The sequence below is a fragment of the Mirounga angustirostris genome, unplaced genomic scaffold (assembly GCF_029215605.1).
Source record: "Mirounga angustirostris isolate CCGP_5_RB_7025 unplaced genomic scaffold, mMirAng1.0.hap1 SCAF_2, whole genome shotgun sequence".
Classification (NCBI taxonomy): Eukaryota; Metazoa; Chordata; class Mammalia; order Carnivora; family Phocidae; genus Mirounga; species Mirounga angustirostris.
This window is the reverse complement of record NW_026991710.1, coordinates 29,701,314-29,728,732: the sequence shown is the minus strand read 5'-3', so window position 1 is coordinate 29,728,732 and position 27,419 is coordinate 29,701,314. Positions and strand designations below refer to the sequence as shown.

At 36.8% G+C, this 27,419-nt stretch overlaps 2 pseudogenes; one reads left to right on the top strand and one right to left on the bottom strand.

Moving 5' to 3' along the window:
• Positions 1–13,680: 13,680 nt before the first annotated feature.
• On the top strand, positions 13,681–13,976 carry LOC123847654 (bolA-like protein 2; annotated as a pseudogene).
• Positions 13,977–24,596: 10,620 nt separating this feature from the next.
• Positions 24,597–25,735, bottom strand: LOC123841008 (protein SGT1 homolog; annotated as a pseudogene).
• Between the last annotated feature and the right edge of the window lie 1,684 nt (positions 25,736–27,419).

Genomic DNA, 27,419 nt, shown 5'->3' with positions numbered 1-27,419 from the left:
TTATGGTTCAATTGCTTAAAATAAACTGAACAGATATTAGAACTATTAAACACATACAAGACCAAAATAGTTAAGTGACACTCTATTTCTCTACCATAATGTTGTCAAGCTTATTGGGGCTGAGATTGTACTATTACTAGTAATATTTATCTTCCTCAGTCTCATATTATCAAAGAGCCTTTAAGACTAAGATATACAAAGAGTAATTAAAAATATATATGACTTTACAGGAAATGGAAGATTATGATAACTTGAAGGCTGCCTCTAAAGAAAGTTGGCAATATTTATGACAGTTGGGTTAAATCTTGGGTTATTATTATTGAAATGAGTGTTGTCATATAGATTTGAGGGCACAGGCTATAGGTAAAGTTTCAGATAACTTGGATAACAGTGAATCTATGGCCCCCAGGATGGTATTTTGTATGATGCCAGAACAGGGGAGGTGGTGTGCGTCCTTTTAGGATACCATGAGAAAAAAGTCTTCCCATACCCATCCTTGCTTTTAATGCCTTTGGCATCTCATGCCAGTGTTTTAGAGGGAACAGTGACGTTAAGAGGGTGGTTTACCCATTACTGATGGCATATACTGCTCTGATAATCAGGCAGTACACTTGGAATAAGACAAGTGGTGGTGTTACTTTGTGGCTGCTACCTGAGTGACCTGAGGAAGGCATTTAAAAGCACCAAAACTTGGGTTGCCTGGGTGGCACAGTTGGTTAAGCATCCAACTCTTGGTTTCAGGTAGGTCCTGATCTCAGGGTGGTGAGATCAAACCCTGTGTCAGGCTCCGTGCTCAGCACAGAGTCTCCTTGAAATTCTCTCTCCCTCTCCTTCTGCTCATGCTCTCTCTGTCAAATAAATAAATACATAAGTCTTTAAGAAAGACATGTATCATATGATCTCACTGATATGAGGAATTCTTAATCTCAGGAAACAAACTGAGGGTTGCTGGGGCGGTGGAGGTTGGGGGGATGGGGTGGCTGGGGGATAGACATTGGGGAGGGTAGGTGCTGTGGTGAGTGCTGTGAATTGTGCAAGACTGTTGAATCACAGACCTGTACCTCTGAAACAAATAATAAATTATGTGTTAAAAAAAAGAAGAAGAAGAAGATAGCAGGAGGGGAAGAATGAAGGGGGGGAAATCGGAGGGGGAGATGAACCATGAGAGACTATGGACTCTGAGAAACAAACTGAGGGTTCTAGAGTGGAGGGCGGTGGGGGGATGGGTTGGCCAGGTGATGGGTATTAAAGAGGGCACGTTCTGCATGGAGCACTGGGTGTTATATGCAAATAATGAATCATGGAACACTACATCAAAAACTAATGATGTAATGTATGGTGATTAACATAACACAATAAAATAAAAATCTTTAAAAAAAAAAAAAAAGTAGGCACCAAAAGTCTGTCCTCAAATTTCCTCAGCTCTAACCTAAGGAAGTTGGGCCAAGAACACAGGCTATGATATAATATGATTCAGGGAAACTGTTTGCAGGAGCAATTGCACGTGTCCTCTTCCTCAGATTCCCTTGTTGAGAAATTGGTCATAGAGTAACAGTGGAGGAGTGATTTTCCCATTGAAGGGTTATCATCTGGGTCACCTAATTTCTTGAATTCAGCTATTTTGTCAGAAATTCTGCCACATACATACACTATTACTACTACCACTACTAGTACCATTGAATACTACTAATAATAAAAATAAAAAAATAAAAATTGCAAATATCACAACCTACAAACTGAAAGTGGAGCAATTACTCCTCAAAGACACTTTCTATTTAATCCTACAATTCTGAGGCAAATTTGTTCTTTCCATCTATTGTATCCTGCAAGGCTAATATGTTTAAAAAGGTTCACTGCCTGAGAATATTAAGTGATATTTGTATCAGCTCTGAAAGCTTTCCTACCATTTGGGGGAGGTAATTATGCACATCAAGTCAGCGGTGATAGTGACAAAACTTGGGCACATTTCAAAAAGTTGCATCAAAGGCTCATTTTGGTTCCTTATGAAACCATATTTTTTCATGTTGGACTGTTCAATCAGGAAAAAAACATTATACATAGTGTGGACTTGCTTTATCATGTGCAGATTGGTCCTATAATGGAATTCTCAAGTGTAACTGACATGAGAAATGTGGCCCAGCTGGAAAGGGCAAGGAGGACACATAAAAAGAGAAAGTGAAAATAATATAAATGATTAATAAATGAATCTGGGTGACTTTGAATCAGAATCACTGACATTAGAACTTCACTCTCTATTCCTATTTCATGGTATTGCTGCCCATTCTGACCACAGTTTCTCTACTTTTCTCTTACGTGAATTCCTTGAAATTAGCAAAGACAGCTTGGCATAAAGTTTCGTCCAAAAAAGAAATCTAATATTTAAAAAAAATCAGTGTATGTCTTAATTTTGTATTAATTTCTTAGTGTGGCCGTAATAAAGTACCACACAGAGCATGGGGCGTTCTCTCTGTGTGCCCGTCTGTGTCCAAATTGTGCATTCCTATAAGGAAAATCTATATGAGTATAGATATAAATCATCTAGATATAGATCATATAGATCAGTGGTCCTCCCTACTCCAGTATGGTCTCATCCTAATTTAAATAATTACATCTGCGCAATGATCCTATTTCTATATAAGGTCAAATTCTGAGATACTGGGGTTTAGGACTAGAACATATAAATTTTAGGGAGTGGGACACAATTTAATCCCAAATGTTACATATTAGAAAATGATGACAAATTTGGCCACCTCTTTTGCTGTGTCTCCTCTCCAAGATGTAGTGACACCTCACATTTCTGATTGTACTGTTTACTTTTGCTCGCTAAGATTTTCTGTTTTGCTTTATTGTTGTTACTAATCTCTAGTATCTGGTACAGTTGCTGATATATAGTATACCTGTGAAATTGAACTGAAATAGTTTATGTTGTGAAATATATCTATTTGCTCTATTTCTCCATTTCAAAGACCATCTCACCTTGTCCCTGGTCTTTGAATCCTTTGCCTCCCTTCCATGAGTCTAATTTCCATGCTGGTAAATGAAAAACCTATATTGTTGGCAGAACCAGCATCTAAATATTCAAAAAGTCTGGGCAATTTTTAAAAAGCATGTAAAATTATTCCTATTTTATGATATAATCCCCATTTCCCTAAACATTTATGTCAAGATTAAATATTCCCTCTGACATAAATAGTTCCATGACCACATTGATCATAGTAAATAGACTTATACTTTATTTTAAAGGATTTTAAGTCTGAAATAGATTTTTCTTTTAATCTTGTGATTTAGAACAAGAAATTTTGTAGACTATTAGTTCTTAATGGATTCTTGTTGTCAACCACTCATTTAGTGTGAAATAGCACGGAAATAATTGCAACCCTCATCTGGTTTTAAGGACTGGTAATTTATATGACTCTCAATTTGAAATCAATATACTATTGATGCTTTGCAATGTAATGGTTTGTAGAGATCCTAAACTGGAAGGTTAAATGTAAAATCCATTGATAGGACAATGAACTGAAGTTGCCCTTTATTTATTGAGGTGCTCAAAGCAATAAATGAGAATTCACTCTTCAAAAAAATTTCTTGATATTGTGGTCAATAATATTTTCCAACTATATAATTTCAAATGGTCAAGACAGTGTCAGGATGCTTTTGAATGAAATGAGGCTTCTCCGTTTGCTTTCTAAATAACTGTACTGCCTGTAGCCAGTCCGTGGCGATTCAGACTTGTCTTAGCAGCAAACCAGCGAGCCCATGAACACCTCGGTGTGGGACACACAACATGGGGACATGCCTGGTCTGTCAGATCACACTACTGTTAATGCTATTTTTCATTTCTGCCGCAGCTTTTATCCAAGAAATCTGGAAAGGATAAGGATTTCAACAAATGTACTAAAGGAAAGTGGGTGCTGCTGTTTATGCTCTTAGAGAGAGCGTATATGAAACCCAGCGATTTTCTCTAATTCCTGATTATTTCATATTTCATTTATATGTCAACTACTAAGAATCCTCTGTGGTTGAAATACAGACAACTCTTTCCTCATTAATACCCTTTACCTATGTAAAGAAACAAATCTAAAGCAAAACAAAAAACTGAACTGAGTTAGTTGTAAAATTTCAACAGAAGTGTGCAATTTTAGGATTTACCCTAAGCCCTAATCCATTTCTGATTTTGGAGCTCATACTCAGTTTGTCTGACTTTTATTCATGATTTGGCATGTTTTGTTTGTTCCACATATAGTTCATAGTATTTTCAATTCTGTAGAAGATACAGATTCATGCTATTTATATACGAACCTCAGTATCCTCATCTTTACGATGCGAACCAGTCTTTCATACCCTATGGGGTTGTTTGAGGATAATACAGAAAAATGTACAAAAAATGTCCATGTCTGTCAATTAATAGGTATTTAATACATTGTTGCCAAATCCAATTACCATTTTCTGGGCACTGCAGATAAAATATACCTGCACTGAAGTTAAAAATATATGAATTATTTTATTTTCTGAAGAACTCTTCATATGCCTCCCATTTACTTGGACAAAATTGTTAAAACAAATTAAGGACGGTGATTCTAGTGTATTACTATATAAATAGTAACCATTTATAATTACACGAACGATTTTCTTCAGCCCTTTAATGAAACTGAAATTTAAAAAACAAGTAAGATTCAGTTATCATTCCTTCTCCCTGGTTTCTTAGTTTATTAAAACTGGCATTCAGAATTGTTCCCTCATTCATCAAAACAGAATTATGTGAAATATTTTTTGTTCTTTTTCCCCAAATTTATAATTTACATTGTACTATAATATATCTTGGGGGAATTAAAAAATGGATGATATAATCTGGGGTGGTGATTCTGAATCTTCTCTTGCTTACTGTCATTCATATTTAATATTCTCATCTGCCATGTAGTATTATCAACAAAATAAAAAACACTAAACCTGAAAGAGACTTAAGAAATCCTACAGACTACCCACCTCATTAAAGAGGAGGCAACTCAGGCTCAAGAGAGGTGAAATGACTTTTACAAGGTTATCAATGGCAAAGTCATGTATGGAATCCATTCTTAAGTTCAGGTCCATTTTTTCCTCCCCTGTTAGCTAAATCATTTTATAATTTTCAAATATGAAGGATAGTTTAAATAAAGTTCTACGAAACTCATCTAAACACTATATCCTATCACTTCAGGCAAATTATAGACTTTCAACTTATATTTTTCTTATTCACACACAAAAAATTCATTGGCCTCTTGTTAACCTTGAAGAAAGAGAAAGAAATCATGAGATGCCGTCCTTGCCCTTGAACAGTTAGAGACAAGACAGGCATGTAAATAAGTCATGATAATTGTGGGAGATAAAGGCTATGTAATAAAGTCAATTTCAACATATTTTGAAAGGAACAAAAATTATACATGAAATAAAGGAAAACATAAGAACCATCCTGTAAAGTTCTCCAATAGAATGAATTTGGGCTTAGTCAATCTCTTGATATGGGTTATATTAGTTGGAAATGCATTAAGGAAAAAGGAGCTGATGTAGGGGCTTTCAAAAGTTTAAATTGCAGGGCGCCTGGGTGGCTCAGTTGGTTAAGCGCCCAATCCTTGACTTCAGCTCAGGCCATGATCTCAGGATTGTGAGATCCAGCCCTGTGTTGGGCTCTACGTTCAGCGGGGAGTCTGCCTGTCCCTCTCCCTCTGCTCCCCACCTCCCCACCCTGCGGCTCTCTCTCTCTCTCTCAAATAAGTAAATAAATCAAATCTTTTTTAAAAAAAAGTTTAAATTGTGACTCATAGTAGTAAGTGCATTTTATATTGTGATCTAAGAACATATACGTTTTTATATATATCTGAAAGAAGTTTCATACAAATTTTATCCTAAATAAGTACAATACACTCTGATCTATCCCATTTCATTCCAAAGACCTGACTGTGAACAGTAATATTGTTTTCACAACTTGCAGTCTGAGATACATTGAACTAACATGTATTGAACATCTGTTATATATCTGCCCTTTGGCTAGGCATTTCACACATGCTACCTCACTTAATTTTCTCAGGATTTGTTAAGGTAAATATTAGCACATCTTTTTAGAAATGAGTAAGCTGAGTTACCTTCTGAGGGTATTCTGTGGCAGAACTGAAATCCAAAGCTGCTTGGTCTGAGTGCATTTTCTGCGCCTAGTAAGTGGATCTGTCTCCGGCCCTTTAATTACTCTTGCAAACCCTGTTTTTACCCCACCCACCTGCACCTAACATTGGAGAGGATGAAGAGCATTGGAAGCAAGGCAAACTGGCATGAAGGCTCGAAAAAGCCTTGCAAAGAGCAGGCAAGATGTGAGAAGTGAAGAACAAGCTTGACCTGAATTCCTCACACTCAGGCCCTTTGGACTTCACACAGACCCAAGAGTTTTCAGGGGATATTTTCTTGTGCTTATCAATGCTAAAGACTGCTTTTTATTCTATGTACCTTGGTTCTTTTCACTTTTACTACAGGGCCATCTGTGCTCTCTACTCCAGTGATTACAAGATTTCAGCATCTGTAAGATTTGTTTATAATTAACCTCAAGCTAACAGCATCCCCCATCCCTACTTACTCCCTTCAAAAAGGAAAAGTAAGGCACAGGTGCTTAGGACCCAGGCAGACCTGAGTCCAAATCCTAAAATTAAAACATATTGGCTGTGTGATCTTGGTTGCATCATTCCATCTTTCTGAACTTTCATGTCCTTACAAATGCACCAACCTTGAGAATAATTCTCGAAAATTGAAATTAGAACACAAACAGGCTGGCACAGAGTGAACATTCTTCTTGGGACTGTGCTGGAGGACAGTCCTCTTGTCTGTGCACCGAATAAGCCTGGGGGGCCTCGCGAGAACCTCCATACCTCACCATGAAGATGTTCTCCAGGCCTGTGGGGACATCCCTACATGGGTACCCTTTCTTTCCTGGTGGTCATTTATTTGTGGGGACACAAATGAGGGTCAGAGATAGCCCCGATTTTCAGCTCTGCTAACAAGGTGCCACCTGATTGGAAATTTCATGAGGAGAGAAAACTATATCAACCTTTACCCTCTCATATCACCCATCTGGTGGTTAGTAGAACTCAATCATTATTTTTAGAATGAATGAAAGAATGCTTTGAATTACTTTCATGCTGCCCTTCACAAAGCCAGAGACTCAGAACAACCCTCCTTAATAGTAGCTAACATTTCTTGAACTCTCACCCTGGTCCAGGCAGATGCATTATGACATTTATTCCTGACCACAGCCCGGTCAGACAAGTGCTATCATTATTCCCATTTCTTCACAGATAAAGAAAGTCAAGATGTTAAGCAATTTGCCTTTGATCACATAGCTAAGACTTGTCCAAGCTTGGTTTTTATCCTTGGGAGTCTGGCTTTAGTGACCGCACCTTTAATCACTAAACTGTACCACTGTCTTTAGAGAGATCCTGTGAAAATGAGTAATAACCGAGGCAGGTATGTGAGCACAGTAGGATTCAGTAGCAATTATATTCCTGATACTTTATCTGGGGCTCACAAACACACAATGGATTCTAAGGTCCTAGGATAGGGGGAAAGTACATCATGGTGCCAAGGGTTGAAGAGGAAGTGAGTTTTAACATAGTTACCTTGTCCAGGTATAAGTCAAAGGAGACTGGATCAATAGAAGCAAACACAAAATGGCAGCCTATCGTTTTGAGGCTCTTGTGAAAGAAATGGATTGTGTCTAATCTAATTAGCTGGAAAAATATATTTTAAAAGAGCAGCATTTAAATGAGGAAGATGTGTATATAAGGAGGTGCTAGGAAGAAACTAAGAAACAGAAGCAACTGTGACAATGAGGCAAGCAAAGAGAAGGGTTTTCTTATTTGTCATTCAGATATTTTAAGGGTTGATATTTAACTAAGAAGTTCTCACCTTTTATATTATCTTAGAATATACTTCATAAGATAGCTTATTATTACAGAAATCATTCTTCATTTGATCACCCTGGGTTGGTAGTTGTTAACATTATCTGATGCTTTCTCTTTGATTTCTCACAACTACCCATGGTGATATGTATTATCCCCATTAAAGAGAGGAGGACGCTGAGGCTTACTGAGGTGAAGCAACTTGTCCAGTGAAAATCATTTAGGTACACATGGGGTTAGGATAGTAATGGATGGGCTTGAGCCATATGAAACTGTCAGTCCTTTGATTTATGAAAAAACATAGTTTCACCTTACAAATATGACTTCAAAGTTCCTGATATTAGACACTGTACCTTACTGCCTTACTTGAAGGGAAAGAGAATGGGATTTCAGAATCAGTGGAAAAAAGTATCAAGTTCATTTTAATTTTTCTGACTCTTCTATGTGTCTCTCTTCCCATTTATCTTGAGAAATTTGACCTAGATGCTGACAAGGTCTCAGAAACTCCTGGAAAATCTAATCCTAAAAGTGGTCTCTTTTCCTGTGATCTCTGCAGTAGTTTTCCACAAGATTTCCACAAGCCTGTTGACTGGAATATAATATATTCCCTCCCACCCCCATTTTTTTAAATGGGAAAATGCTGAAATTATGAGGAATTTATTTATTTTTTTTGGTAAAAGGTTGTGAGTGTTATTTTTCCAATGTGTTTCCTTATGAACAGCTTCTATTCTTGCACACTACAATTTGCATAACTTTAGAAGTCAGAAAGACCCTGAGAATTTGTTTATGACTCATAATTACAGTAACTTACAGTGGCACTATGATTTGTCCATTTCAGGGTGATCTAGATTCTTAAAAATTTACTTAAATAATTTAAATTCTAGATTCTACTCTCACTAACTTTTGCTTCCTTCACAAAATTTTCTAGAAGCTCTTGTGCACTTCTTAATTTTATCCTTTTATAACCAGCAGCCCTTAAAATTGATCTATTTTAGAAACTGTTCCCATTGTACACTACACAATTTATGCATAAAAATAAATTGGTAAGATGTTAGAAGTATAGTGTAATTATTTAAGATATATTGATCAAACTAGGCTTTCAATGAGCTCATCTTTGCTTGAAAAACACAAGGAAAAAAGTGGATAGAGTTGTAGAAAATATAATTTTTATAGCATATAAATAAATGATTCCACTAGGTGGTACTGTTGATTTATCCACTTGTGTGTAATGCACATTTTCATCTTCCTGAAAGCTGTAAGAGTAGGTGAGGTTTTTTTTTTTTTTCCTTTTTTTAATCTAATGAAAATTCCTGCATAGGAAAAAGCTGATTTGGGCAATTCTGTACTTGAAAAATGGGTGCTTCTTGCCATTAGAAACCTTATAAATAAGCTTCTACCAAATAGGTTAGTTCTTTTGGCATACAAACAAGAAGGTTGATGACATATATAACTTCCATCTGGATTCAATAGGTTTAGAAGCAAACTGTTTTTATCTCATCCATCTCTCGCTATTCAGGGATTGTTTTAAATAGGACTTATGTCATTGAAAATCTTTCTCCTTATCATCTGCTTTCTTTGGTAATCGGAGAATCTGGCATGCCCAAGGATTCCAGATATTCAGTGGCTCTGCAATCCATGTTGAAGGGAGGCAATTTACCATGGACTCTGTCTGCACATTTTTCCTGGGTATTCCAAGAATGCGAGGCCTTGACTACCTGGGCTATCTCTCAGGGTTGTGTTTGCAGGGAACAACCTTGGGAGATGTGGTAATGTCTCCCTCTAGAAAAGAGTAGGCTTGCTTTCATTTACTATAAAAGTGATGATTCCCCCAAGCTCAGTGTTCTTCCTCTGTAATGCAAGTATCCTCTGTGGCTCTTTGGCATTGCCCCCATGAGATCTGGAGAACATATGGAATTTATGCAGACTGGCTCCCTTGCCAGGAGTATTAAAGTGTTTTGTCTCTGATCCAGGGGTCTTGTTTTTTGCTTTTTTTTTTTTTTTCTGCCAGCACCCATGAAACAGTAAATCCCAGATCCTACACAGTTTCTGACAGTATTATCCTATTGTTCTCCATCCTCCTTAGAGCACAATAGATTTTGCTTCAGAATCAAATATGATTCAGATTGGAATTAAATCTGATTCATATGACTAACAAGTCATCTAGTGGAGTCCAGCTTTCTAATCTAATATACGAAGACTTCCTGCAACTTCTCTGAGTAGTAAATTGCCTGTTCTTAGGTTTAACCTTTCAATGGCAAGGATTCACTATGCATGAAGTAGCTTATTTCAATTTGGAACAGCTCTATTAAAAAGTTACTCTTGGTGCTGAGCCTAATTCTTTTACCTGTGTCTTTCTCCCAATAGAACTAGTTCTGTCTTTGAAAGTGAATTCAGGTATTTGTGGTCATTTTCCATGTGAGAACACAATTGTCTCCCTTGTCCAGGCTATCTGGTTCCTGTTATTTTCACTATTTCTGGTATGTGTTCATTCTGAATTCTCTTCTTATTGTGGTTGTTCTCCATTTGTTGTATACACATGTATCAATTTTTCTTTTAAATAAAGTCCTCAAAAGTGGCAAAAATAGACATTTTAGGTAAGATCTGATTCTTCTTCACCCCAAGCATCTCTCCTTGTTCTTTTTCCTCCTGACCAAATTAAGAAAGTAAATGACTCATTCTAACTCATCTTTGAATCGTAGGAGCCAAGAACAATACCTAACACTTGGTGTGTTCTCATAAACAATTAATGAATAAATGACCTGTGGAGATTGGACTACCATCACTGCTACCATTCTGGATTCTAGTTTTGTGGCCTGACATTTGTATTTTATGAACATCATTATTCTATTGAGTTATATGAAGGGGATGGGAAGGTAAAAAAAAAAATAAACTCATATCCTGCCTCTGCTATTTACTAGATGTGTGACATTGAGCATGTTATCATTCACCTGCTTCAATCTCCTCATCTGGAAAATGGCAAATAGAGGACATCTATCTCATAGGGTTTTGTGAAGATTAAAGGAATTAGTATAAATCATGTAAAATGTGCAGACATGTGCATGGCATAGGGTGGGACTGTGTATGTGTTGCCTACATAATTATAAGTTGCCATGGAAGCAAACAATATCTCATATACTTCTAAGTGTAGGAGAAACAATGTGAAGAGTAATATGTACATGCCCCAAACAAGATAAACCCAGTGGGGTAAGGCTTCACAGAAGAGCTACCATTTTAGAAGCACTGATAGAAGGGAAAAAGATTCCCAGCGACCTAAATGAGCACAGGTCTACAGTTAGGAAACTTTTTTTCTTTTCTACTGCTATTATTAATTAACATAATATGGGAAATGTATACTGTCAAGAAATATTACAAGAAAAGCCAAAAATAACACTGCTCACAGATGGAAAACTATCATTTGTATAACACTTCACAGTTTATAAAAACAGTTTTATCCACATCATCTCATTTGATTCTCAAAACAAACAAAAGCAAAAGAACTAATCAATACCTTTATAAGGTAAGCTCTATCTTCTCCTTTATGAGAAATAATAGAGTTTGATGTGATTGCTTAAGAAGCAATGATATTCCTATTAGCCAGATAGATGGGTAAATATTATAGTAAAAACAAATCTCCATTTACAACAGTAAAGTCATAGACAGTAGAATGTGTCAGACTTCCACACATAGAAGCCCAACAAAGATGGAAAATAAAACTAAGAACACTTGAATAAATATGGAAACAATTCTAATTGCTGCATGGGAACAATAGAAGCAAATGCTAGAAATGGTATTTTCTCCCCTATACAAATTTATACATTTAGTGCAATGCCAATAGATGCATGAATGGTACTTGTGTTTCTATATTTGTGTTAGTTCCACATTGTTAAATACAATGACTTTTTCTGGAATCGTTCTGTCAACAGATATTGAGAACCTATTATTGCTAAGCACTGTGCTAGATACCGGGAAATAGCTACAAAGAAGGCAGGGCCTTTATTCTCAAGGAACTCATGTTTAGTAGAGGAAGACAAAAGTTAACAAGTAAGCAATAAATTAGGTAATACCAGGTATTGATCAATACTATGTAGATGATAAATAGTCTAATATGGAAGGGAGTAATTTAAGGGGATTTGCTTTATTCACACCTGTTGCTGAAGGTCTTTCTAAGGAGGCAATATTTGATTTAAAACATGATAAAAAGAGAGAAGGATTACAGAATTCAGAGAAAGGAGTGTTCTAAGAAGAAAGAACAGCAAATACAAACACTAGGGAATAAAAATAATCTTGAAGTGTTTAAGGAAACAAAATTTTTAAGTATGAATTGAGCGATTATAAATAAGGGTGGAGCAGAGGCAGATGATGTTGGGGAGAAAGTTAGATTATTAAGACCCTTTGGAGATCAAATAAAGAATAGTTTGTTTTAAAGTAAAGTTTTTTTTTTTTTAAGGTTTTGGTGTAATGTGGTTTGGTTTGCTCTGATTTCTGTGTGAAGGATGGAATTTGGGAAGTGGTGCGTGGTAGCTATGCATGCGTTAGACCAGTTGCAAGTTGATATAGTGTCTCAGGAGAACAGAAAAGATGATTGGGGTTTTAGGAATGGGAACAGTGAGGGGATTAGGGTTATATAATGGAGGAAAAGCTGACCAGCCTTATACATGGGAAGGTAAGAGATGAGATGAAAAGAGAAGACTCAAGAAAGTTGTAGGTTTTTGTTCTGCTTAATTGCAAAGAATGCTGTATAATTTTTCAAAACTATCTTTTGGCAGTGGATTCAGAGGGAAAAATACAGAACGATCTTAAATAGAGCCAAGTAGAAACGTTATGTTGGCTGCTAGATATACCAGTAGAGAGCTCAGAGGAAACATCTGATCTAGAGACATACGTTTCAGGGCTATTATGGTATTGATGGTATTGGAAATAGTAGAAACTTATGAGCTTCCCCAGGAAGAGACTGTAACTAGAGAAGAAAAAAAGAATATGTGATCGAGTCCCATAGTATTGGTATTAAAATTATTCAAGAGGAAGAACCAGTAAAAGACAACAAGAAGATAGAGCCTACAAGGGAAGATGTGGCCAGTTTAACTAAGGTATACCAGAAGCCTAGCTGAATGCTCAACCTAACCAAATGCTGCTCAGGGTTTATGTACAATGAGGACAAGAATTAACCACAGAACCTGATATAAGACCTGCTATATGATAACCTAATGTATGATATAAAGTTCTTTGTGACTGAGCATCTTAATTCTGAATGAAATATATTAGCAAGTACATTGAGTTCCATAATATGTAATTGTTTTGTATATTAACTTACCTTCAATACTGATTGTTAAGTATTTTGTAATCAACAACTTTTCCAATTTTCCATTTTGTGATGAACAAGATCTCACATTTATCATTCCTCATCTGTAATTTGCCTTTGATTTAAAATGTACTGTTATGGGGCGCCTGGGTGGCTCAGTCAGTTAAACGCCTGCCTTCGGCTCAGGTCATGATCCCAGGGTCCTGGGATCAAACCCCACATCAGGCTTTCTGCTCCATGGGAAGCCCGCTTCTCCCTCTCCCTCTGCCTGCTGCTCCCCCTGCCTATGCTCTCTCTCTCTGTCAAATAAATAAATAAAATCTTCAAAAAAAATAAAAGGTACTGTTACTGGATCATAAAGAATAACCTAAATATATTTTCAATTTGAATTAAAATAGAGCCTTGCAGGGCATCAGTAAGGGCGGAAGCAGTGTGGCTGGGATTGGAGCTGGGGTTCCATCCGCAATGGAACTCAGCGCCGAGTACCTCCGGGAGAAGCTGCAGCAGGACCTGGAGGCAGAGCATGTGGAAGTCGAGGACACGACTCCCAAGCGTTGGCGTCCAGCTTCCGAGTCCTGGTGGTGTCGGCCAAGTTCAGGGGGAAGCCACTGCTTCAGAGACACCGGCTGGTGAACACGTGCCTAGCGGAAGAGCTTCTGCACATTCATGCCTTTGAGCAGAAAACCCTGACCCCAGAGCAGTGGGGCCGTGAGCAGCAGAAATAAGAGACCAAGGCCTGCACAGCCACGGAATTATGAATCAGGGCCAAAAAAAAAAAAAAAAAAAAAAAAAAATCCTTGCCAAGCTATTTATGCTTTAGTACATTTCATTATCTGCCATTATTTTCCTTTCTTCCACCTCCATTTTTCCTTTTAGTTAAGGTGTTCTCTGGTAACATTTTTTTCATTGAATGTTTTCTAGTTTTCACTTTCTGAAAGCATTGGGGAAACCAGACACATGCACATATACACACACTACTGAAGAAGCATTTTGAACAAACTGGAAATATTTTGAACTGAATCTGCAAGGTCAGATTTTTTTTTTAAGATTTTATTTATTTATTTATTTGACACAGAGAGAGACACAGCGAGAGAGGGAACACAAGCAGGGGGAGTGGGAGAGGGAGAAGCAGGCTTCCCGCTGAGCAGGGAGCCCGATGCGGGGTTCGATCCCAGGACCCTGGGATCATGACCTGAGCCGAAGGCAGACGCTTAACGGCTGAGCCACCCAGGCCCCCATATTTTACCTTTCTGATTCCAGTTTCAAATCTCAAGGAAAGTTTTTCTTTGGTCTATTATGGGTTTAAATGGATTTAAATATCATTAGAAGATGATTATAATAAGAACCAAATATTATTAGACATACTCTCCCAACCCATTATTTTCTTCACATTCTGGCTATTTTGCAGTTGACCTTATGAAGCTTCTCATTCATTTCTTCCACATCCCTTGTAAAGAAGTCATTTTTTGTTAATGTTGATTATCTTCTTTAGAGTTTCAATAGGTTACAATTTACCTTTCTCTGGAAATTCTTCGTGTGATTTTTGAGTCTAGCACAGATTTTCTTCTTACAGTAGGACACTGAGCACAGTGGTTTCCTCACAGCTTAGTGAGACCATTGGCATCAGGAGTCTTCAGCTTAACAGGCAGTGAATATCATAGTGGCAGTGAAATTACTGTGAATGGAGTTCATTTTGCTGATTAGAATACTCATCCACCCCTGGGGTGCCCTCTTCTATTGTCACCATCACTTGTCACACCTACATTGAAAGGAATGCAAAATGGTTATGTCAAAAGATAAAATTAGTCTCATAATAATTCACATGTTTAAAATACTTAGAACAAAAAAGAATATTCAGCCACCTTTTCTGTCACCATTGTATATTAGCTTTGGCAACTGGATCTGATGCATTAGAACAGGAGGTGGATATCTGCTCTTCAGCAAGACAATACACATTTCACTCAAAGACTTGACTAGATTCTTTATGCTGAACTCAGGGAGATAAGCTAACTTTCCCTGAGTTGCCAAGGGCAACTTGATTGCACATGAAATTAGGAGCTACTCTGAGAAAATAATGTCTAGACACATTCTTATATTTCATTTCAGGGAAATATTCACCTTATATCTGTTACCTCCTACTGTCAAAACACTGCTGATGAATACTGCCTATCCCTTGAATCACCTATCTGAGCTCTATGAAGGAGTGAGCATAATAGAAGTGAATATTTCCATGTGGCAAGAAACTTCATTTCAGCATAAAATTGTCAAGTAGCACTAATACATTTGACTTCTCATATATGTATTTTTTATATTTGAAATTGTTGACACATGTTCAGGTTATGCCTCCACTTATTGCCTCAGAAATGTCATTCCATTGAAGATTTCCTCTGCCTCTCCCTCTTGCTTCTGTTATATATTCAATTCTTCCAGTTATAATTGCAACTTTTTTTCATAGTAGATGGTAATTTATGCCACTTATTATATTCTCTATACTTAATTATGAAGAATCATAGTTACAATATGAATATGCCTGTATATAAGTGTGACTATGACTTTGACTGTGAAAGTTACAGGGAAGTAAGATACCAGAGATAGAGACGGTGAGCCCCCCAGGCAGGCATTTTTATGTAGCTGTATCTTGGCAGTTTCCATGTCTCAACTTTTGGCATGGAGGTCTAGAGTCATTTACACTCAGAGTGAGTCAGAAACTAAAGAGGACTCATTAAAATAAAACTTACAAAAGACTGATGTATAAACCACATATTTTATGATAAATAATTGACAGGAAATCCTAATACTTATGCAAGCTCTTTGGGGTATAATCCAAATTCACCATTTGGAAAGTCTACACCAGAAATCAAGTTATACTTTGGAAATTGGTAAGTGATCCTGAGTTAGAGCAAGGGAGCAGATTGGAGGTGAATGGCACATCTGGCTCCACTGGGGTGCTCTTACCAACCATATAAGCATGATTGAGAGAGTACCTCTCCCGTAAGCAGATTGGAAACACACTGGCAATCATCTTTTTATGGCTCCTTTTTGAACTTTTCTTTGGATTTTGGACAGACCATCCTTCTAATCCTAGTACTTTATTTCTCAGATACCCCAGGACATGTGTAAGTTTGACTTAATATGTCATGGGGTCTTCACTAGATTTCAAGACCCTGGCTTCCTGTATTGGGTCTTAGAGACATTCTGTTTTTTTTTTTAAGATTTTATTTATTCATCTGAGAGAGAGAGAGAGACAGAGCACAAGCAGGGGGAGAGGCAGAGCGAGAGGGAGAAGCGGGTTTCCCACCGAGTAGAGAGCCTGATGTGGGGCTTGATCCCAGGACTCTGGGATCATGACCTGAACCGAAGGCAGATGCTTAACTGACTGAGCCACCCAGGTGCCCCTTGTTCTGTTTTTTTTATTTTTGAAGATGGTGTTTGTAGTTATAGTGGTTCTCATGCGTCACATGCTAACTGTTGCCAATTCAGTAACTTTAGCTTATTTCAAGCTCTAGTGACACATGATGGGAGTCCCCTTTGTGCCTATTCAATCTCATGTGACCATCCCATGTAGCTTTCCCATACCCAGTTTATGAGTAGTAGAACCTTATTAATTACCGATGGGCTAAAGAGGATGAGGCCTTGCCTATTAACCTCCACACTGCCCAACACTTGCACATAGAGAAATCTATTTCAATGAGATAGAAACTATTCATTTTAGGGGTGCTTGGGTGGCTCAGTTGTTGGGTGTCTGCCTTCGGCTCAGGTCATGATCTCGGGGTCCTGGAATTGAGCCCTGCATCCGACTCTCTGCTCAGTGGGGAGTCTGCTTCTCCCTCTCCCGCTCCCCCTGCTTGTGTTCCCTCTCTTGCTGTGTCTCTCTGTGTCAAATAAATAAATAAAATCTTAAAAAAAAAAAAAAGAAACTATTCGTTTTAACCCTGAAAGTAGCATGACAGAATCGCTACAAAGTGTACAGAGCACAGCTGAAAGAACTAGGAGTGGCAAACTCCCTCAGTATCGGGGACAAAGGGAAATGAGGATAGGGATGCAGAGAAATTTTGAAGTTCTATTGTTAAAAAAAAGAGTAATTGTGTTTAAAAAATATTCCCAAATTCTCTTCAGTAAGGTTGATGATTAAGTGGGGGAGGAAAACCTTTAAGGACTGAGGAAAAACTTGGGACAAACTGTGGAAAATGTGATAGGGAGATGTGAGAAAATGCCTCTTTCTTTTGTGATGTTAAATCCAGAGTTTCACAGGCAACTACTTGCAAGGACTCTTGATGGGTCGGTTAGCTAACTAGGGGACATCAGCCTGTTTTTGGAGGTTTCCAGAATTGTTCACCTTAAATAACATGATTGATTGATTGATTGATTGATTGATTTATGACTTCCAGCAAAGCCAAGAGAGCCTGATGCTTCTAAACTAAAATATCACAAGATAATATGAAGAAACGAAATGCTGAGATAATTAGAAACCTAAACAATTAAACTTACAAGAAAGAAGTTTGCACTCTCAAACTAACTGACCCCATCTTTTTACCCATAGAACCGCAAGAAAGAGTCTGGTTGTGCCTGTGTCTCTTACCTTTTTATTCTTGTCTGTCACCATCTGTAATCTGTACCATAGAGGAGGGCCATTGTAGCTACACTATGAAAATGTAGGAAAGAGACACAAATCTGAAGAAAATGCCTAACCTTTAGACAGTTACTTAAAACTTGTTATCCCTCTTTAATTTGCCAGCATGAATAGCGACTTCTTCAGATGATTATTTAAAATCAACCTGCCTTTCAGGTCAGTCTTCAAATTTGGAAGTAGATAACTGTATAGACTATGGTATCAAGACTATAGGTCTGTGGTCTATAGAAAGATGGAGTAGTTAAGACATTCATGTGGGGAAGAATGACATCTAAACTTTTCTTCAGAGGGTGTCATTCACTGATTACACAAACCATGCTCACCTAGGAAACAAGAAATACATACTTCAAATTATAAAGTTCAGGGACATGGTATGCAAGATGTAACAAACAAAAAATATTGGTTAAAATGTAACAAAACCATTCAAAATGGGGAGCTGAGCTACTAAGAAACAAGGGAGAAACAAAGAGCCCCAAAATGAGGAAAATGAAAACCAGAGCAGGAAACATGAATGGAAGTTTGGACTGCCCTGTGAGAGTTTGAGGAGACTAGTAACAATGGATTTGGGTTTGGGTGGCTGGTGGGGACAGCAACTGGGACTCCAGTCAAGGGATGATTTGGAACTGACTGTGTTGATTTTGCCTATACTGTATTTTTTATTAGCGCTCATTTCTGTTCAATACTGTAAAATACACTTAAAATATGGGTCGACCAAGATAAATATCTGATAGAAGAAAAGGAAAAAAAGAATAAATGAAGGGAGGAATAAAAGAAGGTACATTTGTATATATACCTATCTATATAAGAAAAATGTAGTGTGTAAAGTACTTTTTGAGTACTTACGCTGTAAATTATCCTTTTCTTTTTTTTTTTCAGCTGGGGATTTAGTTTTCATTTAATGAGATCCTCCAACTATCACTCAATTTTTTTAAATCTAAAAAATGACATTTGAAGAACATGATCTATAACTTATTTAATTAATATATATTTAATTGCTTTAGGCACTTCAAAATATGAAACACTCAACCTTTATAAGAAATCACTTAGGGCTCAAATTCTAGCTCACAAAATATTTTCAAAGAGGATGAAAGAAACAATGAATCACTTTTGGCCATTCCAGTGAAAAATTCAGAATTAGAAACAAGGAATAAAAACACTGAAAATCTCTATTACTTCACTCATCTCTGATTTTGTTTTTGACCTTGTGAAAGTTCCCTCTGTGTTTTAGTTCTTTGCTTTTCAAAATGGAGTGTTTTTATTTTCCCCAGCAGTTTTTCAAAGATGAGCTATCTAATGCACAGCCTTAAATAGTTTGGGGAATGAAGCAAAATATGAATTATTAAATAAATAACATCTAATGTTTATAGCCTAGAACAAAAATATTGTGGGTATAAGAAAAAAAAAATCTTTCTGTTCTGTTTCTAATCCTGGAGATGAAATGTTCTCTTCTGTGATTCCATTCTCCTCCTGACCCAAAGAATGCAAGGAGATTTCATCAGGATGAAAACTTTATGATTATCTGCTCATAATAAGGGAGGATCAGGGTGAATACGTGAGAAACACCACAGGAAATATTAATAATTCCTTCCTATTTTTTGTTTTTGCCTCTCCTTTATGGGCCCAATTAAAATGTTATTTAAATTTTATTGGAACAGTTGTTTATACTTTTGCTGAATGAGCATTTTAAGCTATGCAAGTAGGCAATGAGAAATAGATTGACTATTCCACCCACTCTTAAACCTATAAACATGTTGAGACTTTTCACAACAATAATCTAAGAGGAATGTCTGTATTGGGCGCTATTTATCTAACAGTTAACACCATAGGAAAAAGCAACATAAAATATTAAATTACTCAGGAATTATGTCATTTATTTTAGAAAGCCATATTTATATGCAACTAATGAATCATTGAACACTATATCAAAAACTAATGATGTACTATACAGTGGCTAACTGAACATAATTAAAAAAAAACATGATAAAGAATCAAAACCTAAAAAAAAAAAAGCAAGCTATATCTTTTTCTTTTACATAAGGGATTAGCTATATCTGTCAGTCTATCCATCAATCTATATATCTATGTTCACAACTACATCTAGCTTTTTACTTCATAATCTTGGATTCTAGTTGTATTAGAGTCTCTGCCTTACTCACTTTAAATAGAAAACACATAAAAAGGCAATTTCTTTCACTTTCACCTGGCCTGGCACAATATGGGGTTCCAGGACTTTTATTAGAGAAGGAGTTGCATAACTTTCTTCATTTCTCTTTCCTCTGGGCTACATCTTCATGGCTGTGTGCTGGAAGTCATCACAGGAATTTCCAGCCGCATTTTCTGAGCCTTTTGGGATGGCCTGGAATTCCAGTCACTGGATGTGTCTTGGGTTTCTTCATTTTCTGGGGGGAGAAGCCCATAGTGGCCTTGAAAAACTTTTTTTTTTTTTTTTACTCTTTTTTTACTCTGACTCATTAAAATGTGTTTCTCCTGATAAATATTATAGAAAGTGAAGTTACTTTAAAAATGAAATTTTAAATAAAAAGGAATCTTCTTTTACAATTTATGATTACAGTTACCTCTTTCAATCAATTACTATATACCTTCTCTTGTCTTCCTCTGGGTGTTAGAGGTCCCTAAGATATTTTTCCTCAATTATACTTTAGGTGATCCTTATCTTTGAGTGAAGGTCACAGGAAGTATTCTATCCTTCAGTTAGTAATCTATCATAAGTTAGAATTTTTCTTCAAGAAATGTGCTAATGGAGTATGAAATTGTTTCTTTTGGTTTCCCATATAATTTTCGATGAAGCTTGTATTGTGACAGGGTGACAGGTTATGGCTGTTCAGACCCCTCAATTTCCATAAATTTTTTTGTTAAAGATTTTATTTATTTATTTGACAGAGAGAGAGAGAAAGGGAACACAAGCAGGGAAAGGAGAGAAGCAGACTCCCCACTGAGCAGGGAGCCCGATGTGGGGCTTGATCCCAGGACCTTGGGACCATGACCTGAGTCGAAGGCAAAGGCTTAACTGCCTGACCCAACCGGGTCCCCATCTATAAATATTTTTTACTATAAATAGAACAAACTGATGGTTGCCAGAGGGAAAAGAGTTAGGGGGGTGCACAAAATGGGTGAAGGGGAGGAGATAAAGGCTTCTAGTTATGGAATGACTAAGTCATGGGGATAAAAGCCACAGCATTGGGAATATAGTCAATGGTATCGTAATAGTGTTGTATGGTGACAGACGGTAGCTACACTTGTGAACATAGCCTAACCTATAGAGAAGTTGAATCACTATGTTGTACACCTGAAACTAATGTAACATTGTGTGTCAACTATTCTCAAATAAAAAAAAATAAAGTAAGTGTGATTCACTTTTATTGGATTACAGATGTGTGGAATCTGCTCATGTCATTGTAAGTCTTCAGTGCAATCAGGCAGACTTTTGCCCACAAATGTGAGTTATATATTGACTCATAAACTCTTACTCCTAGTTTCTTCTACTGAAAAGAAAGCTTTAAAAACTTCTTCATTTTGGAAAATTTTCAATATATCTATAAATAGAGGAGTAAGGTAAACCTTTGTGTATACTCATCTTCTAGCTTCAACAATTATCAACATTTTGGTAGTCATGTTTCATTGACCACACCTGCCATTTTTCTTAAGCTAAAGTATTTGAAAGAAAATCCCACATATCATGTCATTCCTCCAATAATGTTATCAGCATGTGCATCTAACTCAGAACCTTTAAAAAAAAAAGCACACACATCGCATTATTACTCAAAGTCGAAACTAATCTTTAAAATTCTTTAATAACCATCCACATTTATATGGGCCTAATTGTCCAAAGATGAGCCTTTATTAGGGTTCATTTGCTAATATCAGGATCCAAATAAAGCCCAGATATTGCATTTTTTGATTATTTTTTATGGCACAGATTTGTTGGGGGAATTCAAGTTGTTTGTCCTTGTAGCATGTCCTGTTTGGATTATTGCTTCCAGTGATGTCATTTATCTTATCCTACTATCACCCACATATCACACTGGTAGTTAGATCTAGAACTTTAATTAGATTTAGATTCAACTGGTGGGGAGTTCAGGAATGTTTCATAGGACATCAGATCAGAAGCCATGTGGTCTGTGGTTGTCTCACTTTTGGTGATGCTTAAGCTGATTTGAGATAATGCCAGTGTGATCCTTCTTTCATAAAATTTCTTGTCAAATTTTATTCAGTGTTTGCAGTAGATCATTGTCAAGCTCTATTATTTCATTAGGTGGTGTAAGGTGATAACTTTATAATTCTATCATCCCTTTTGCATTTATTAGCTAGAATGCTGATTGATGGTTGATTGATTGATTGATTTTTAAGTAGGCTCTCTGCCCAGTGTGAAGCCCAAGATGGAACTTCAACTCATGACCCTAAAGACCTGAGCTGAGATCAAGAGTCAGATGTTTAACTGACTGAGCCACTCAGGTGCCTTTTTAAAAAATGAATTTTCACACAACTGTTTTTTTTTTTATCTTGAAATACAATTTGTGCAGAATAGACACTATAAATGATGGATTTGTTCACTTTATTATTGAGTTTTCAAAATAATGAGTTCATATCCTGGTAACTTTCAATGGAGAGCCATGTGTTGTGTGTTTATGTGCACTTGGGGGAGAGTAGTATTTTGAATTCATAAATATTATGTTTGATGCATTTCATTTTTTTAAAAATTCAGTACTATTTTAACATTTCCTGCAGGACAAGTGTGCTGGTAATGAATTCTCTTAGTTTTTGTCTAAAAAAAAAATCTTTATTTCTCTTTTATTTTTTGCAGATAATTTTGTTGGATATAGAATTCTAGGTTGGAGTGGACGTGTGCATATGTGTTTAACATTTTAAATATTTCACTCTGCTTTCTTCTTGCTTGCATAATTTCCTCTGTAGATGAGATGTTTTCCTACACTGGCTTCTTTCAAGATATTATCTTTCTCTTTGTTTGCAGATTGAATATGATATACTTAGGTGTAGTTTTGTTGATATTTATTCTGCTTGGTGTTTTCTGAACTTTCTGGATCTATGATTTGATGTCTGTCATTAATTTTGGAAAATTCTTAATTATTATTATTTCAAATTCTCCCCTGAGACTCCAATTATGAGTATTTTTTTCTACCTTATGAAATTGCCCACAGTTCTTGGATGTTCTGAGGTTTTTTTTGTTTGTTAATTTTTTTTTTTTGTCTTTTTTTTTGGCATTTCTGTTTGGGAGGATTCTAGTAACATATCTTTAAGCCCACAGAATCTTTCCTTGGCCATGTCCAGTATCCTGATGAGCCTATCAAAAGCATTCTTCATTCTTGTTGCAAGAATTTTAATTTATAGCATTTCTTTATGATTCTTTTTTTAGATTTGTTGTCTCAGTATTTAGATTACCTGTCTATTCTTGCATGGTGTCTACTTTTTCCATTAACCTGTAACATATAAATCATAGTTATATTAAATTCCCCGTCTGATAATTCCATTATCTGTATCATATTACAGTCTGGTTCTGATGCTTACTTTGTCTATTCATATTGTATTTTTATTTGCCCTTTGTTGTGTCTTATAATTTTTGTTGAAAGTTGGACATGTTGTATCAGGTAATAGGAACTGAGCTATATAGGTCTTTAGTGTGAGGATTAACGTTAATCCAGTTAGGAACTGGGCTATGTTTAATGTTTTCTGTTGCTAAGGTGTCAGATTTCGAATTTCTCTAGTGTCTTAGTATATGCTGTTCCTCATAACCTTGAACTTTCCTATATATTCCTCCTGAGAGAGAATTTGTGTCTCTCAGCTCTTCCAGATGTAATCTGCTGCAATTATACTGGAGCCCTGTTTGTGTGTTGATCAGATGGTAGAAAGAGGAAGAATTCTGTAATCTTATTATAGACACGTCTTTCCCTGGACATGTATCTTTGTGCTGTGATCTTTAGAAATGTTTCTCCAGTAGTTTACTTTCCCTTCTGTTCTTTCTTCCCTGTCTCACCTCTCATTTCCAATTTTCTTGGAGACTTGACTCCTATTTATTATTTTTTTTTCCTGTTTATATGAGATAGGAAGTACTGAAGTGGGAGGAATGCCCTTCCCAGCTGGGATGAAGCACTGGTAAAGCCTTTTTCCATAGAAAGCAGATCTTTATTATGGAGAGGGCTCTGGGCCATTTCACATGTTTACTTTTCCCTTCTCTCTCCTTCCAGAACCAGGAGGGGACTTATCTCAGGTGTTCACCCTAAGAACCTGGTGGGTTTCCCAAAAGTCATGCCCATGAAGTATCCTTCCTAAGACTGTGGCATCCAAGAACTTTTTTTTTTTTTTTTTTTTTTTTTTTAAGATTTTATTTATTTATTCATGAAAGACAGAGAGAGAGAGAGAGAGAGAGGCAGAGGGAGAAGCAGGCTCCCAAGGAGCAGAGAGCCCGATGCGGGACTCGATCCCAGGACCCTGGGATCATGACCCGAGCCGAAGGCAGACGCTTAACCATCCGAGCCACCCAGGCGCCCGCATCCAAGAACTTTTAATTTTCATATTAGGCCACACTCAGCTTCCAGCAATTTGTCAAAATTGCCATTTAAGTCTTCCTACCAGTTCATACTCCATAGGTTTCTGTACAGGTAAGAAGATCTCGGCTGTGATTTCTGGATTCACCTGTTTCTACAGATTTCAGAGTTGTAGTTTGCTTTGAAACCTCAGTTCTCTGATAGGTCCAAGAAAAGTGATTAATTTTTTTTTTTTTTTAGCAAATTAACTTATTTAGTACTTTTTCCATTCCATATCATCAGGAGGATTGATTTCAACTTTCCTTTTACCTACATCAGACCAGTTGGTACTCAAAACTGTACCACCAGACTCCATAAATGATTTGTTCATAGCACGTTTCACTTCATCAGAACCATCTGAATAGATCTGCTGAAATAATTTGTTTAAAGCTGCATCTCCCTCCAACTTCTCATTTTTTTCTTCTTCTTTGATCTCACCAACCAATTTATCCCAATTTCTTGTATAATGAGATGATGATGGATATAAGTTCTTTACATCTGCTATGAACTGTTTTGGTTTAGGCATATCTCCTTGCCCTTCTGGCTTTTCCCATCTCACAGCCTCTGTCTTTTTCATTTTAATTTCAATCTTGGTTGAAAGTACTTTAAATGTGCTCTGTTCTGGGATTATAGGATGAAGAAGTCTCAGTTGCAAATTGTAATCCTCTCCAGAAGGAAGTTTCACCAAAGCAGACAACTCTTTTTCTGAAAATTCCACATTTACATTATTCTTCTGAACATTCTTGATCATAAGTGTAATGATTACTTGAGATTCTGTTTGATACCAGTCATACTTGATTTTTGACTGATGAGTCCTCTAGGATGCACACACCTCAGATTGTGATCCATTCTGGGCCTCTTGACACCTTTTAATCCAGACGGTGAAATCAGGATCTGCACTATCTAATTTCTGTCCTCCTATAAAAGTTTCTAAAGCAGCAGCATAGTTTTTTTCATGGTATTCACAGATCCCTTTTCTCAGCATAGCAGTGGAATTATTTGGATTAAGTTCAAGAGATTTCTTTGCATCAGCAACAGCATCGCAGTAATTCCCAAGAAGAATGTGACAATAAGCTCTTTGACAATAATATTGAGCATCCTCTGGTTTCTGTTCCAAAGCCTTAATCAGCTCCTCTCACGCCGCCTGGGGGTCCTCCTCGATCAGAGCATCTGAGAAGCTCTGGAAAAACTTCTGGGCTCTTGCAGGTTCTGCTGCAGCTGCCGCCATCCCTAAAAATCGCTGTTGCTGTTAGAGCAGCTTCCTCCGAGGTTATGAGCTACACCGCCGCCACCCAACGGGGAAACTTCTGGAGAAGCACCAACCGAGCTTCTGTCCTAAGTAAAAAGTGATTAATTTTCACCTTGTATAACTTTTTCTTCTTGTAAGTTTCTTCTTCCAAGTTCTTTAAATATCAGAGCTGAAACTGGAAGTCAAATTCAGTATTCTTGTTGAACCCTCAAATTATTCCATCCTAGAACCATGGGAGAGTCAGCAAATTGGATTGCATATCATTTAGATATGACCCAATTTTTATTTTACTGATTCCTTGCTTTCTGGTAAAAGATATCTTAAGCTCATCTTGTACATTGTCCTTGCCAAACTTACAATGAGCAAGTTTTTAAAGGAGCCCTAAAAGTAATCATTAAAAAGCAAAACAAACAAATAAAAAATAAGATATCCTTGTTGAAAGTTAAGCTAAACTCTGTGGTGTTGCTGCCTTGGCATCTATATTGTTTGGCCAAGTGATCTACAGGGACCTTAAACCAATACTAGCCCCTCATACAAGTGCATGTCCTAACTAGCAGCCCACAGAGTCACAAGCATATGTAAGTTCCTAGTTTGATTTTCCAACGGCTCTTGTGATCAACAGTTTCCCTTGTCTCCCAGAACCTGTATGCTTTATGTGTCTCTAAGATAAGATCCCTGTGGGGCTTCCCAAAGCCCCGCTCTTTTAATTTGAATAAACCAATCTGGCCCTAACCCAGGAGCCCCAAGACTTTCCACCCATGCACTAATAAAGGCATTTTGCACAAGGTCCTGATTTCTCTTTCTGCACTCTGCCTGGACTTCCTAGTGTTGTCCCTCAAGGTGTGCCATGTGTTTCCTGGAAGGACTGATGAGTAATAAACTTCTCTACTTGAATTTCTTTTGTGGTCTGTTATTGAACTGTAGCTCACCACCTGGCACCCTGTGTTCCATTAAACAAATGTTCATTAGACAGTTTTATATCAATCTTTGTGATAATTTTCTTATTAATCTGAAGATATATGTATTTATAAAGCATAATCTATTGATGAGTGTTAAGCATAGTTAGTATTTCTTCAATAATTCAGTAATATTTATTGAGCATCTCCTCTGTGCCAGGCACTATTCTAGGTGCCTGAAGGTATAGTAGTGAACAAAATAAGATCTTTGTAGTCATGGCACTTCATTTTAGAAAGGGCAGGCAACACACGATCAACTCTAATGAACAATTAAATACATAGAGTATTATAAATTGCTAGGTACAGTGGAAAAAGAAAAAAAATAGAACAGAGTAAGAGGGATCAGGAGTATGTGAATTTGTATGGTGAATTGCAATTTTGAAAACAGTGGTCAGGGTAGTCTTATTAAGTGATAATTGAGTCAAACCTAAAATGAGTGAGGGGGTCAACCATCCTGATATCTGTGTCAGAGTGTTCTAGACATATTCCATTGCCATATATCCAACAACTACCATGTCCAATTAAACAGTAATGACAACATTTCTCTACCCTTGGATTTAAGTATCCATGAGACATCACATTAGAGACATCTTTAATCTTTTGGAGACCTGAAGCACTAAGTTGAGAAATTTAAATTTAAATTTAAATTTAATTTAATTTAATTAAAATTAAAATTTTTGTATTCTAATCTGTCTAAAGAAATCCTAATCTGTCTAAAAAGAAAAATAATTGTATTATATAAAAGTACTTCTCTAACATTTAAGGAACATTTTTGAAAACTTTCCAGATAATTTTTACTAGATGTGTCT